Here is a 13,377-nt window from a genome sequence, read left to right on the forward strand (position 1 = left end):
ATGTTGAACAATCTAGCTAACCTCTGTGAGCCTCGGTACCCTTATGTCTGAAGTGAGAATAATAACAGGACCAACTCTTGAGGCTGCCCGGGGCGGGGATGGAGGGACTAAAAAATAGAAAAGGCAGTAAAGCACTTAGAACAGCGATTGGCATATGGTCAGATGCTTAATAAATGGAAATTATTATCAGCCCCATTTTCAGTAACAGCCATACGGGGTTCCGTAGCTGGATGTCTTTTATTACAAGCTCATGTGGTTTATAGATTTACTCCAGACTCGTGATCTGATGATGAGAATGAGTATTTGAAGTTAGGACCACTTGGAAAACCCCAGATCCTTGGCTTTGGTTTTCCTATTTGGAATCCAGTGACATTGTTCGTCCCAGCTTCAGGTGGTCACGTGCTGGCTAGCAGATACTGCAAAAGACCGTTTTCTTGCAAGGGTCACCTCTGCGTTCTTCTAGACGTGTTCTTGAACCACACACCCTTTCTTTCCTCCCAAGTTCTGTGTCCTGGGGAGCCCGCAGCCCAGATGGCCACCTCTGCTCCACGCTGAGCTTGCTACCCATTGGAATCAGAGCACTTTTTCTCTCTGCTCTTCAGCATGCGAGGCTGACAACACCCTTGCTTCCTAGCAGGTTAAAGCAATCCCAAAGTATCTTTGACTAGTTCTCTTGCTGGAGAAAAAGAAAGGAAAGAAGTAACAGACCAGATGGATCTAAATTGAACACACTTTTTTCGGCACTTAATTTCCCTTACGCCGAGCGCAGAAGTCATCTGGGGGCCTTCTGGGAATACTTCCCAAGCAACGCCTGGAGTTTTAGCTGTTTGACAGTCGTAAACCATATTGAGCCTCACGGGGCTTCGCTCCCTGCCCACCACCCAGGAGCTCCATCAGAAGCTACCATTTACCCTGGGAAAGCGTCCTATAAGTGGCACCAACCAATCTTCCCCAATACAAGTAGACCGCAGCGGTGCTGACACCCACGCTCAGCAGAAGATGTGCGGACAGAGGAGAAAGAGCCAAGACAGTCCCCCAGAAGCAAACGCTCCACCTTCCCCGATTAAGACAGCCATGCCTCTGTTTCCCTTGTGTTCGTGGTGCTGTCCCACGGCCATCTCCAGATGAAAGGCAGACAGGAGGTGGGATTCCCACTGTTTCTTGTTACCCCCCGTATCCGGCCAGCTAGCTGGTAGATGATGGGTCTTACATCCATCCCAACTTTCACTTCTCTACGGTCTGTTTTCTAGTTCAACAAAGTGTACCGGAACCATGGGGGGCTTTGTTGGCACTCATCTGAAAGAACACACCCCAGCAGTCCTCCTTATTAATTGTGGGGCCTCCAGCAAGGTACTTGACCTCGCTGAGTCTTGGTTGTCTTATCTGTGAAAGGGGAAAACAATGCCCAATGCAGCGTGTTATTGTACAGATGAAACAAGAGCCGCCTCACGAGGGCTGATGCCCAGTAGGTGCTCAGTAAATATCTTTTGGACGCGAAGAAGTAAACAGAGACTTGCAGTTAAATGGATGAAATTGATTTGTATGTTTACTTTTTTATTTTTCCCCAAACCATGTAAAAATGGAGATAAATAGATAAATAGAACTGTCAACTTACAGGGACACATGGGACAAAAACAGCATAGCCTTGATCTGTGATCCCTAAAGGCACAGGAAGCAAAAAAGAAACCATCAGTGTAACACCTCCCTGTCCGTTAGTCCTTGCATAACAAACCCGTCCAAACACATGGCCACAGTCATTTTATTTGCTCACAATTGTGTGAGTGGGTGGTTTAGGCTGGGCTGGGTGCTTCTGCTGGTACTAACTAAGTTCAGAGTGGATGCAGTCGGGGGAACCTGGGGTGACTAACGGCTGGTTTCTGCTGTGTGGTTTGGCTTCTCCCTCCCCGTGGTCTCTCAGTAAGTACAAAGTTGGCTTTGGCTTTCCCCCCCCAGCAGTCTCAGAGCTCCTAGCAGCCAGAGGCTATCACCCAGTGCATGAACTTCTATTGATTGGCGTCTGCTAATGTCCCATTGGCAAGTAACAGATTCAGTGTGGGAGGGGACCCCAGAGAGCCAGGATACCTTGATTCATGGGGGAACATTCTGCAACATTACTGCACAGCTTCTGAAGCACATTTGCCATCTTGCTCAGGGAAGAGGGTCATGTGTCTGTGGCCAGCCGTACTGACAGAGCCAGAGGCAGAGCAGAAGAGATGAAAGCAGGTGGGCAAGTGAGAGCGTCTCAGCCGACCAGAAAAAACAGAAGCCGAAGTCCCAAGTAGGGGGCATGGTGCTGTCCCACGGCCATCTCCAGATGAAAGAAGGAAACTGGTACCTTCTACGAATCTCCCTGAGAGTCAGAAATGGAAGGCACCAAGTACATCTGAAGTTCAGAGCTCAGGTGGGGCTGTAAAGAAAGGAATGGGCTGATCGCCCTTGTGAGAGGCACTGTCCTGCCACTCTGCCTCTCTAGTCCTGCCCTGCACGATCCCGTGCACACCCATCCATAGCGCAGGGTTAAGAAGGACCCTGGGCAAGGTGAAACCAGAAGGATTCTTTTTTTTTTTTTTTTTTAATTTTATTTAATTTTTTATTTTTTATAAACATATATTTTTATCCCCAGGGGTACAGGTCTGTGAATCGCCAGGAAACCAGAAGGATTCTTATCTTGGGAGACCAGGCACTGCTGAAGGTGGGAGTGCTCCACTAAAAACAGGGGGATTACTCTGCTAACAGTAAAATAACAATAATAAGAAACTTAGATGATACCACAAGTGATTATTAGAAATTCCAGAGAGAGAGAGAGAAAAAAGATTATCAAAGACTTCAATACGTTTCAGTATAATTTCACAGTTTAAGGAAATGAGTTTCCAAATTGAAAAGGCCCACTGAGCACTTTGCAGAATTAATTTAAAAAGAAAAATTTTTAAGAAAAAGAAAAAAAACAGAACTAAGGGAAATTGCTGTGAAATTTCAAAACACTGGGAATAAAGAGAAAATCCTAACTGCTTCCACAGAGAAAAGATAAGACAAACAATCAACAATGAACATGTGACCCACGAAGGTTCAGAATCCACATGACAACAGACTTAGTGCCCACAGTAAGTGCTGGAAGATAATGGAGATGTGCTTTCAACTGAGGGGAAATGATTTTCATACTAGAATGCCACACTCAGCCAAGCTGTAATTGTGGTGGTAGGCTAATGATATTTTAGACCTAAAGACCTAAAGAAATGTACCTTATGTGCATCGTTTCTCAGGAAGCTACAAGAAATAAGGAAGACAGAGAAACCAGAAAACGGGACCCGCCTGTTATTAGCATATTGTCTCTTACCTCAGAACTATAAACCCACACTTGTAAGAGTCTGCTATGTGACGCCGGACGGAGATTCTGAAAATCCCTTCTACCTCGGCCTGCTGGCTCCCTGTTAAGTTGTGCTCATGGGGAAGGGGTTTTCCAGAAGGGGACGGGAGGGCTGGAGAGGGAGGAAGGGAGGGAGAGGGGGAGGAAGGGGCTTGGCTCTCCTGTTTGCCTCCTATCTGCAATTCCTGAGAGGATCATGCTGGCCATACCTTCACCCTGGCAGAAAAACCTTGAAGCAACAGCGGAAACCAGTTTGCAGTTTTCCCAACACTTGCAGAATTTACTTTACTGTGTCCTAAAGATACCAGGACCTGCCAAGCCACTGCCTTCCTGCACACACAGTTAAAATCACCACATGGTTTCTGAAGCCTGATGGTAGTGAGAGGAGACCCCAGCACAAGGGGCTGTGCTTCGGACTGGTGGGTCGCTTCAATGGAGAGACCCAGCTGGTGATCTTCCTGATCTATGCTCTTTGCAGACAACTTCCAGAATCATTCATTGAAACATAGAATCTCTTTCTCTGCACCTTGATTCTGGACTGCCACTGTGACTTGTTTGGCCTGGAAAATGAGATGGAAGTCATGGTGAACCAGTTCCAATCCTAACCTCAGGAGGTCTTGGGTATTTCCTTTTTCTGTCTTTGGAGTCCTCATCTGCACCATGCAGTCTGAGCTAACCCGGTGGAGGATAAGAGATCATGGGGCATGCCATCCTCTGGCCAGCTGCCCCACCCCTACCCTCCCAAGCAGGGCTGCAGTTAACCACAGACGCTTAAGGGAGTCCAGCTAAGCCTAGGAGGACCAGTGCGAAGAGCTCAGCCCACATTGCCAGCCTGCAGGACAGGGAGCTGAATGAAGCAATTGTTGTTGTTGTTGTTTTTTATTTTTTTATTTTTTATTTTTTAAAGATTTTATTTATTCATTTGACAGAGAGAGATCACAAGTAGACGGAGAGAGAGGCAGGCAGAGAGAGAGAGAGAGAGGGAAGCAGGCTCCCCGCCGAGCAGAGAGCCCGACTCGGGACTTGATCCCAGGACCCCGAGATCACGACCCGAGCCGAAGGCAGCGGCCTAACCCACTGAGCCACCCACACACCCTGTTGTGGTTGTTTTTAAAGATTTTATTTATTTGACAGAGATCATAGGTAGGCAGAGAGGCAGGCAGAGAGAGAGGGGGAAGCAGGCTCCCTGCTGAACAGAGAGCCCGATGTCGGGGCTCATCCCAGGACCCTGAGATCATGACCTGAGCTTAAGGCAGAGGCTTTAACCCACTGAGTCACCCAGGCACCCCACGTGTTGTTTTTAGCCACTACATTTTAGAGCGATTGCTGTGCAGAAATAGCTGATGTACTGGCTTAGTTAGCACACAGCCCACACTGGAGCAGGAGGACTCAGGGCTTACCAATGGATTTGTTCAAGAAACAAAATGATGGGGCACCTGGGTGGCTCAGTAGATTAAATCCTCTGCCTTCGGCTCAGGTCATGATCCCAGGGTGTTGGGATCAAGCCCCGCTGCAGGGCTCTCTGCTCAGCAGGGCTCTCTGCTCAGCAGGGCTCTCGGAAGCAGAACCTAAAGAGGCTGCTTCCTCCTCTCTCTCTGCCTGCCTCTCCGCCTACTTCTGATCTCTGCCTTCCAAATAAATAAATAAAATCTTATAAAAAAGAGAAAAGAAACAAAATGATATCATTAGATAAGCTAATGTGTTTGAATATGTTGACAGAATATTTACACCTCTAGGGAAGAGTTAAGTAATGATTTACTTTGAGATTCATTCATAGAAAGCTTGGCAATTTATAATAATAATATAATTTGTACAATCAAAATTTATTATACAAGAAAGACAATGCATCTTAATGTTTGACAGGTCTCATCTATGAATAATACCCACACAACCATAATAAAGCAAACACTGAATATTGTTTTAACCTCGAATGGTGACATAATGATACTGGGAGGCTGGGGGTAGGTGTGACCCATGGGCGCACGTGTGATGCAGGATGAAGAGGTAAAGTGGGGAGAAACCTAAATCCCGTCTTCCAGGATCAGAAGTCAAGAAATAGCAGAATGAATATGTTGGACGCCTAAGACAGATTTCAGAACAAACAATTAAAGTAAGTCGGTGCCTCTGTGGAGTTGCAGTATATATATAAAATAAAATTCAGATTTACCAAAATGATTGACCTTGGTGGATTTCCTTCTGTGGTTATTGCCAGCGCACTATTGTGAACTTGATTCCCAAGGCTTGGTTTCAGCAGCTCTGTCTTTTTGTGTTTTTACTAGTGGAAATGCAGATAATATTCCTGAAAGTTCTCTTGCGTCCCTCAGGCCCTTGCTCCCAAATCCAATCACTGTCTTTGGTTCTCCCTTCCAAATATGGCGGCCCGCCTCTCTCCGCCACCATGTGTGTGCAAGAGCTCAGGACATCTTCCCAACCAGTTTCCCTGTCTCTTGTCTTTCTTGTTCCCTTCAGATATTCTCCACTGAGCTACCAGAAATGATCTTTCTAAACAGGTTACCTCAGGTCATGGCCCTGTCTAAAATTCTCCTTCATCCTCTCACTAAAACGGCATGCTGGTCCCTCATGGTGTCGGTTTTCCCCTTCCCAGCCTCCTCTCTTGCCACCTGTCAAGCTTGTCTCCAGCCATAATGAGCTTCTTCCCACCCCGTGTTTTTGTCATGTTCTGGTTTTCTGCTTAGTTTTTGAACATGGGATTCCTTCTGGCAGACCCTATTGGTTACCAACTCAAAATTCACTCTTCCTTTTCTTTTCACTTAACAGATTCCTAGAAATCCCTCAGTCTCAGAGAAGACAGGCCCTAGTTTTAGTCTGGAGGTGGGCGTATAACACAGTTCTGGCTAATTTTTTGCTAGAGTTCTGGCTATGGAACATCAAGAAAGGGTTTCCCTTCCTGATAAGAGGAAGATATGCAAGCAAAAACTCTCAACCCCATGGAGATGGGCTATGTACCTGGACCTGCTGTAGAGTAGTGAGAGGAAGAAAAGAGGTGCCTTCTGGAACTCAGGCTTCCTACAGCCTCTGTACCCATGATAGAAACACCACCTGACATTTTGTTGTAGAAAAATAATTCCTTCCTTGTTTATGCCACTGTTGACTGGGCATTACTTGAAGCTGAAAGTGTGTATGTTAAAATACACCTACACTAATCAGCCTCAGGCCTGCTCATTAAAGAGCTCTGTCCCTGACTCCGTGTACCTAGAGCTTTTTTAATTATAGCATAATGGCTAATAGCACCAGCTCTGAAGCCAGACTGCCCAGGTCCATCACCAAGCTCTGCTGCCTACTAGTTGGTAACCTCAGACAAGTTATTTCTCCTCTCTGTGCCTCAGGGTCCTTGTCTATCAAATGGGGATAAGAAGTTATTAGATTTATCTAATTATCCCAGGGAGTAAATAAAGTAATATATGTAATATACTTTGTACCTGACTCCTGATAATCATTCCCTTGAATGATGCTGTTATTAAATAGTAATATATTACCTTCATCATAGTCAATTACAGTAGCCTAATAATCCTTTTCCCTGATAGGTTGTAAAGTTCATGAAGGCTGTTTAGTTTATTATACTCTAAGGGATACTTTGTCTAGACATACTGCCCAGTAAATATTTACTGAATAAATAAACATAGATCATACAATATAAACAGTATGCAAAAAGCAAACCAAGTCAAACATTAACCCAGTTGGAAAGGCTTTGTTCACCTGAAGTCAGTTAAAGGAGTTATAAATTCATTTCCTTGTGAGTTCTAGAAGGCTACCACAGGAAAAATTCCCATCATTGCTTCAAAAGACAAAACACCCATGTGGTCATCAGACCCCCAGTGAGCAAGTTCCATTCCATCAAGCGAAAAAAAACACAGGATCAGCCAAAAGATACTCCACAGCCAATGCTGAGCCAGGTGTCTGTAAGCAATTGCCTTGGCCTTGTCCGCACTTGGCCTTCTGAAGATGGAGAGTGTATCAAAGATGGGTTGTGGGAAATAACAATAAATCAAAGCACACCAATTCCAGATAACTGTTCCTCCAGTATCTTTCTTGGTTTATTTTGATTTATCAAGCTTTTCCTTGCCATTCAGACCAGCTGCAGAGGACCTCCCACTCTCTGGACTTTCCACTCGTCCTTACCCCTCACTTGAGCTGGAGTGTCAGGACAGCATTCTCCTTCCCCGTGTATGTGAAAATAGGGAAGAAAACTCTAGCACAAGAATTGTTGCTATACAAGTATTTCAGATTTTCTGGTTAGTATGCAGTTTCTTTTCCCTCGTGTATGCTGACAGGTAAGTCAAGGATAAAGACGCGCTGGGCCTTCAGAAACTTTCTACCATCGACCCTCCTGATAAATCACTTTCTTATCTGTCTTTCCCCGTCACCTTGAGCAGTTATGGCATCTTGTTTTGCAAAAGCTCAGTAATTGGAAAACTGGTTTATGAATCTGGTAATCTTTTCTTCCCTAAAGGTTTTTCCCCCCATCACCCAGAAAACTAAGGGAAAGAGAAAAGAAAGGGGGAAAAAATGTGTGTATTTTGTGAGATCTAGGAAGATGAAAATTGAACTTATTTAATATTCCCAAAGTTATTTTGCAAGAAGAACTGGAAAAGGGGCACAAGAATTTGATCCTTTGGATAACAATAAGGGTGAAGCTACATGAGGCATTTTCTTTTAAAAATGTATATATTTTTTGTTCTGAGTAAGCTATAGGTCCAAAGTGGGGCTTGAACTCATGACCCCAAGATCAAGAGTTGCATGCCCTACCAACTAAGCCAGCCAGCTGCCCCCTTTTAAAAATATATTTTGAAAAGATTTGTAGCCTTGGGGCACCTGAGTAGCTCAGTGGGTTAAGCCTCTGCCTTTGGCTGAGGTCATGATCTCAGGGTCCTGGGATCGAGCCCCTCATCAGGCTCTCTACTCAGCAGGGAGCCTGCTTCCTCCTCTCTCTCTGCTTGCCTTTGTGCCTACTTGTGATCTATCTGTCAAGTAAATAAATAAAATCTTAAAAAAAAAAAAAAAAAGATTTGTAGCCTCTGCATTGATCAGACTTTAAACCACCTTCTCCAGAGGGTATCAGCTCCAGAGATCACTTAATAACAAAGAGAAAGAACAACAAAAATAATAATACTGGCAACAGCTTTCATGTGTCAAGGACTGTGCTAAACTTTGCATACATTACTTCAGTCATTCCCAGCAAATCCATGAGAGAGGTTCTATTACTCCCTCACTTCCCAAAAGGAAATAAAAGCATAAAGAGGCTAAAAACCACTTGCCTGAGGTCATGGAGCTAGTAGTAGAGGAGCTAAGATCCCAAAGAGGTCTGACTGGAAGGTGCCCTCTCTCCACCAATGTGGGAACGTATATATTATGGGTTACCAGCATGGGACAGCTACCGGGAGCTGCTGTAAGAGTGCCTCCCATCTCCCCAGAGCTTCTCCCTTCCAAGTGCAAAGATTTTCATCAAAGAAACTGTCACAAACAAAGAGGGAAGGCAGAGGTGCAAAGTGCAGCTGGCATGGGTACTCTGCTTGCTCCCAAAGTATTTTTAGGGGCTCCTGGGTGGCTCAGTCAGGTAAACATCCAACTCTTTGATTTCAGCTCAGGTCACGATCCCAGGGTCTGTAGGATCGAGCCCCAGGTCGGGCTCCACACTCAGCGGGGAGTCTGCAGGACATTCTCTCTCTCGCTCTTCCTCTGCCCCTTCCATGCTTGCACTCGCTCTCAAATAAATAAATCTCTCTTTTTTTTTTTTAAGTATTTTTAACAACAGTGTTATTAGACAGGTATTTTTCATTTGCAACAACAAAAATCCCCATCCCTTTCTAGGACCCTTCATAAACCAGAGAGTGTCTACAGAGGAAGTCCCTGCACATCACCTTCGTCAGCCTCCTGCTCACTCTGTGATCTTGTGCAGGCCTCCGTCTCTTCATGCCTCCTTTTTCTCACCTGTAAAGTGAACGAAATAATACCACATGCCTCAAGTCTTGGGTCCAGAGGGCAGAGCCTCCAGGCACAGGCGATTATTTCCAGGCCTTGAAACCTGGTGGAATTTTGCAAAGTTGACCCCTTTCTTCTTTCCGTCTTCTCCCTTGAGGAGTGGGGATGTCAGTAACTGCCTGCCCCACCATTGTATTCTGGAAGAAAACAACTTGTTTTCTAACTTCCCAAGTTCCCAGAGGGAGAGGAGATTTGCTCGAGGATGGGTCATACAGAGCTTCACCCATACTTGATGTAGATGATTTAAATGATGAGATTTGGGACTTCTGACTGGATGATACTTAGAGGAGACTTTGGATTTGAGCTGATCCATTAATGGGTTGAAGTTTGGGAGAATGTTGGGGTGGGATGTTGCGATGTTGGGGTGGGGTGACTTTATTATGCATGTGAAATAGATGTGACTCTTTGGGGTCCAGAGCACAGTTAGCAGGAGGCTAAAAACCACCCCCCCCCAAAAAATAGATACCTGTGTCCTAATCCCTGGAACCTATGAGTGTTATCCTATATGTAAAAAAAAAAAAGAAAGAAAGAAAGAAAGAAATCTGCAGATGTGATGAGGTTAAGAATGTTGAGATAGTGAGATTATCCTGGGTTATCCAAAAGGGTCCTAAATAAAAGGAGGGCAGAGTGAAATTTTTCACACCCACCCAGAGAAGGTGATGAGGAGACAGACTCGACCCTGAGCTAAGGAATGCTGGCAGCCCCTAAAAGCTGGAAGAGGCAGGAACAGATTCTCCCCAGAGCCTGTGGAGGGAGAACAGCCATATGAATGCCTTCACTGTAGCTCAGGGATACTGACTGCAGTCTTCTGGCATCCAGAGCTGAGAGAAAATAAATCTCTTGTTTGTTTTTTTGTTTGTTGTTTGTTTTAAAGATTTTATTTATTTACTTGACAAACAGAGATCACAAGTAGGCAGAGAGAGAGGGGGAAGCAGGCTCCCTACGGAGCAGAGAGCCCAATGTGGGGCTCAATCCCAGGACCCTGGGAATCATGACCTGAGCCACCCAGGCGCTCCTTAATCTCTTGTTTTAAACTAGCAAGTTTATTGGGCATTTCTTAGCAAAGCATCCCACTTCCAGGTACCAGAATCCCTTACTTGCTTCTTGGGGCTGCTGGGGTTTTTGGAATAATTAAATGATTGCATACATGGGAAGGCCTCAGAAGAGTGCTTTAAAACAGTTGTCCTTCATTTTGTTAGTATTGTCACTGTTATAGGCATTGGAATGTTTTCAGGAAATAGAACTTTGCTGGGTCCTTCACCAGGGGGTCCATGGATATTCTGGAGTGAAGGATGAATTCCTAGAATTTGTGTGTAGAACTCGAGGTGTATGTGCGTATGTATAGTTGGGGGGTCAGTCTGCCAGACCACAGATCGGGTGGCATCAAGAACAGAAATTCAGGGGCGCCTGGGTGGCTCAGTGGGTTAAAGCCTCTGCCTTCAGCTCAGGTTATGATCTCAGGGTCCTGGGATCGAGCCCCACGTTGGGCTCTCTGCTCAGCAGGGAGCCTTCCTCCTCCTCTCTCTTTCTGCCTGCCTCTCTGCCTACTTGTGATCTCTGTCTATCAAATAAATAAATAAAATCTTTAAAAAAAAAAAAAAAGAACAGAAATTCATTGTCCCCCAGTTCTGGAGGCCAGACACTTGAGATCGAGGTATCATTTGGTAAGCCGGCTTCTTTGAGGGCTGGGAGGGAGGAGTCTGTTCCAAGCCTCCCTAGATGACCATCTTCTCTGTGTCCCTTCACAAGATCTTTCCTCTAGGTGTTTTGTCTCCATGTCCGAATTTTCCTTTTTAATAAGGATACCAGTCATACTGGAGTAGGAACTACACTCATGACCTCATTTTAACTTGATTATCTCTGTAAACACTTTACCTTCCCCATAAGTCACCTTTTGAGGTCCTGGGATTTAGGACTGCAAAATATTTTTGTGGGGGGAGGACACAGTTCAACCCATAACAGTGTGGATGTTTCCAGAGCTTTCATCAGCTCTCAGAAGTATCCAGGACACATGCTCCTATGTGCATGGTCACACTTGCTTCCAGAGAATAAAAACCCTCTCAAAGGATAAAAGCCTAGAAGGTGGGCAACAGTTAATGAATGGTTTGGGGTGGGGGGGGCTTCCAAGGGCCAGGATTCTCATCTCAATAAGCAGATGCCAGTTTTACGTGGTTAAGCAACCTAAACTGTACTTGGAAATAGGCCGTTTATTTGAAGGCCATGCCTGAGATGGAAGCAGCATGGGCCGTAGACTGACACCCATCAGCCTTGACTCCTCAGCTCTGTATGGCTTCATGTAACTCATTCAACTTCTGAGATTGTTTCTTGGTCTGAAAATTACCGCCTCCCTTAAGGCTATGAATACAAGGTACCAAACAGAGTCCTGATCCCTGCAGGCAGGCAAAGACCTGTTCTCATTATGAGTGGGGTACAGCTAATGAGTGGGAACCAGCCCAACAGCAGCACAGAATGCTGGAGTAGCGGTGGTGACTCACACTCTGCCCTCAGTCGGATACAGATGCTGCTTGCCTCTTGTAAGTGACCTTGTCAGGCCAGGCTGACAGAAAACGGCATTCAAGAAAAATGGTGCCCATTGGTCTTCCAGTCAGCCAGAATGGCAGGTAATCCTATAGTCTATTGCATGGATATGGCCTAAGTTTGACAGGAGACCCTTGCTCCCACCTGGGGCAGGCTCAGTTTCACATGTATTAGGGTAAAGTCTAAATTTAAAAAAAAACAAAAAAACAAAACTAATTTTCTACAACAAAGAAACCCCAAAGGACAGCAGCTTAAACAAGAGAAATATATTTGTGTTTTATGTCATAGCTAAGACATGGTAGGCAGCCCCGCCATTCTTTTCAAGATTGATCGATTGATTGATTGATTGATTTGACAGACAGAGATCACAAGTAGACAGAGAGGCAGGCGGAGAGAGAGGAGGAAGGAGTCTCCCTACTGAGCAGAGTCCAATGCGGGGCTTGATCCCAGGACTCTGGGATCATGACCTGAGCTGAAGGCAGAGGCTTAACCCACTGAGCCACCCAGGCATCCCAGCCCAGCCCACATGGTTCTTACTTGTGAGTCCAAAGTGGTGACTGCTGCTCTTGTCCCTCAGCCAACAGGAACAGGGAGTATATGCTCAGGGTTCTTAAGGCAAGACCCTGAGAGCACACAGAATTTGCTCATAGACCATTGGCCAGAACTTAGTGACAAGGGCTCACTGAGCTATGAGGAATATTTGGATATGTCATCTTTAAGTGCCAGGTACCCAGCTAAACTCGGTTACCGTGGAAGAAGAAGAAAACAAATAGTGACCAGTACAGCTTGCAGATGGCCATGTCTGGCTCATGGGTTCCCTTCCTCATTTGAGGTCCACTAGTAGCCTTGTCCTTAGATAAGTGACCTTCTTGATCATGCTTCTTTTAGGAAACACCCTTGTTCTGCAACATACACACATACACGGACACCTGTGTGATTGAGAACCTATCTGTGGGCCTCAGGTCCATAAATAGAGATTCAAGTTCCTATGACTGCTGTTGGAAGCTACGGCATGGTTGGAATCGTGGATCAAATCAGGCCCTGACTTGTGTCTCCTTTAAAGTCCAGATGCCTTGATAAGGGGTTAAGGACAGGAAAGTTGAGTAACACTGAGAAAGGGTCTGTGCTACGTGTGGTGCGCTCGCCTACGTGACTTCCCACATGCTCTCCCTACAGAAGGGAACAATGTGGTCAGGGTCATGAATTCTTAGTTGGTCCTTGTTGTTCCTGTACCTCCCATAACCCACTTCCTGGTTGATTGTCTTGCATCAATAGTAGCTAACAGCATTAGCTGTGACTACCTGGCATCACGAGATTTGTTTGTAGTTAATATAAACTTGTTATAAGAACTTGCGGTTATCTGACTAGATACTGATGTATCACTCCTTGTATTGTGGTCTGCCTTATAAATGCTTGTAGGATGTGGCATAAAATCGGCACTGTTGGACATCCTCCTCCGTGCTCCTCCTGCCCCC

The sequence above is a fragment of the Mustela nivalis genome (genome assembly GCF_964662115.1).
Source record: "Mustela nivalis genome assembly, chromosome: 9".
In the NCBI taxonomy this organism is placed as follows: domain Eukaryota; kingdom Metazoa; phylum Chordata; class Mammalia; order Carnivora; family Mustelidae; genus Mustela; species Mustela nivalis.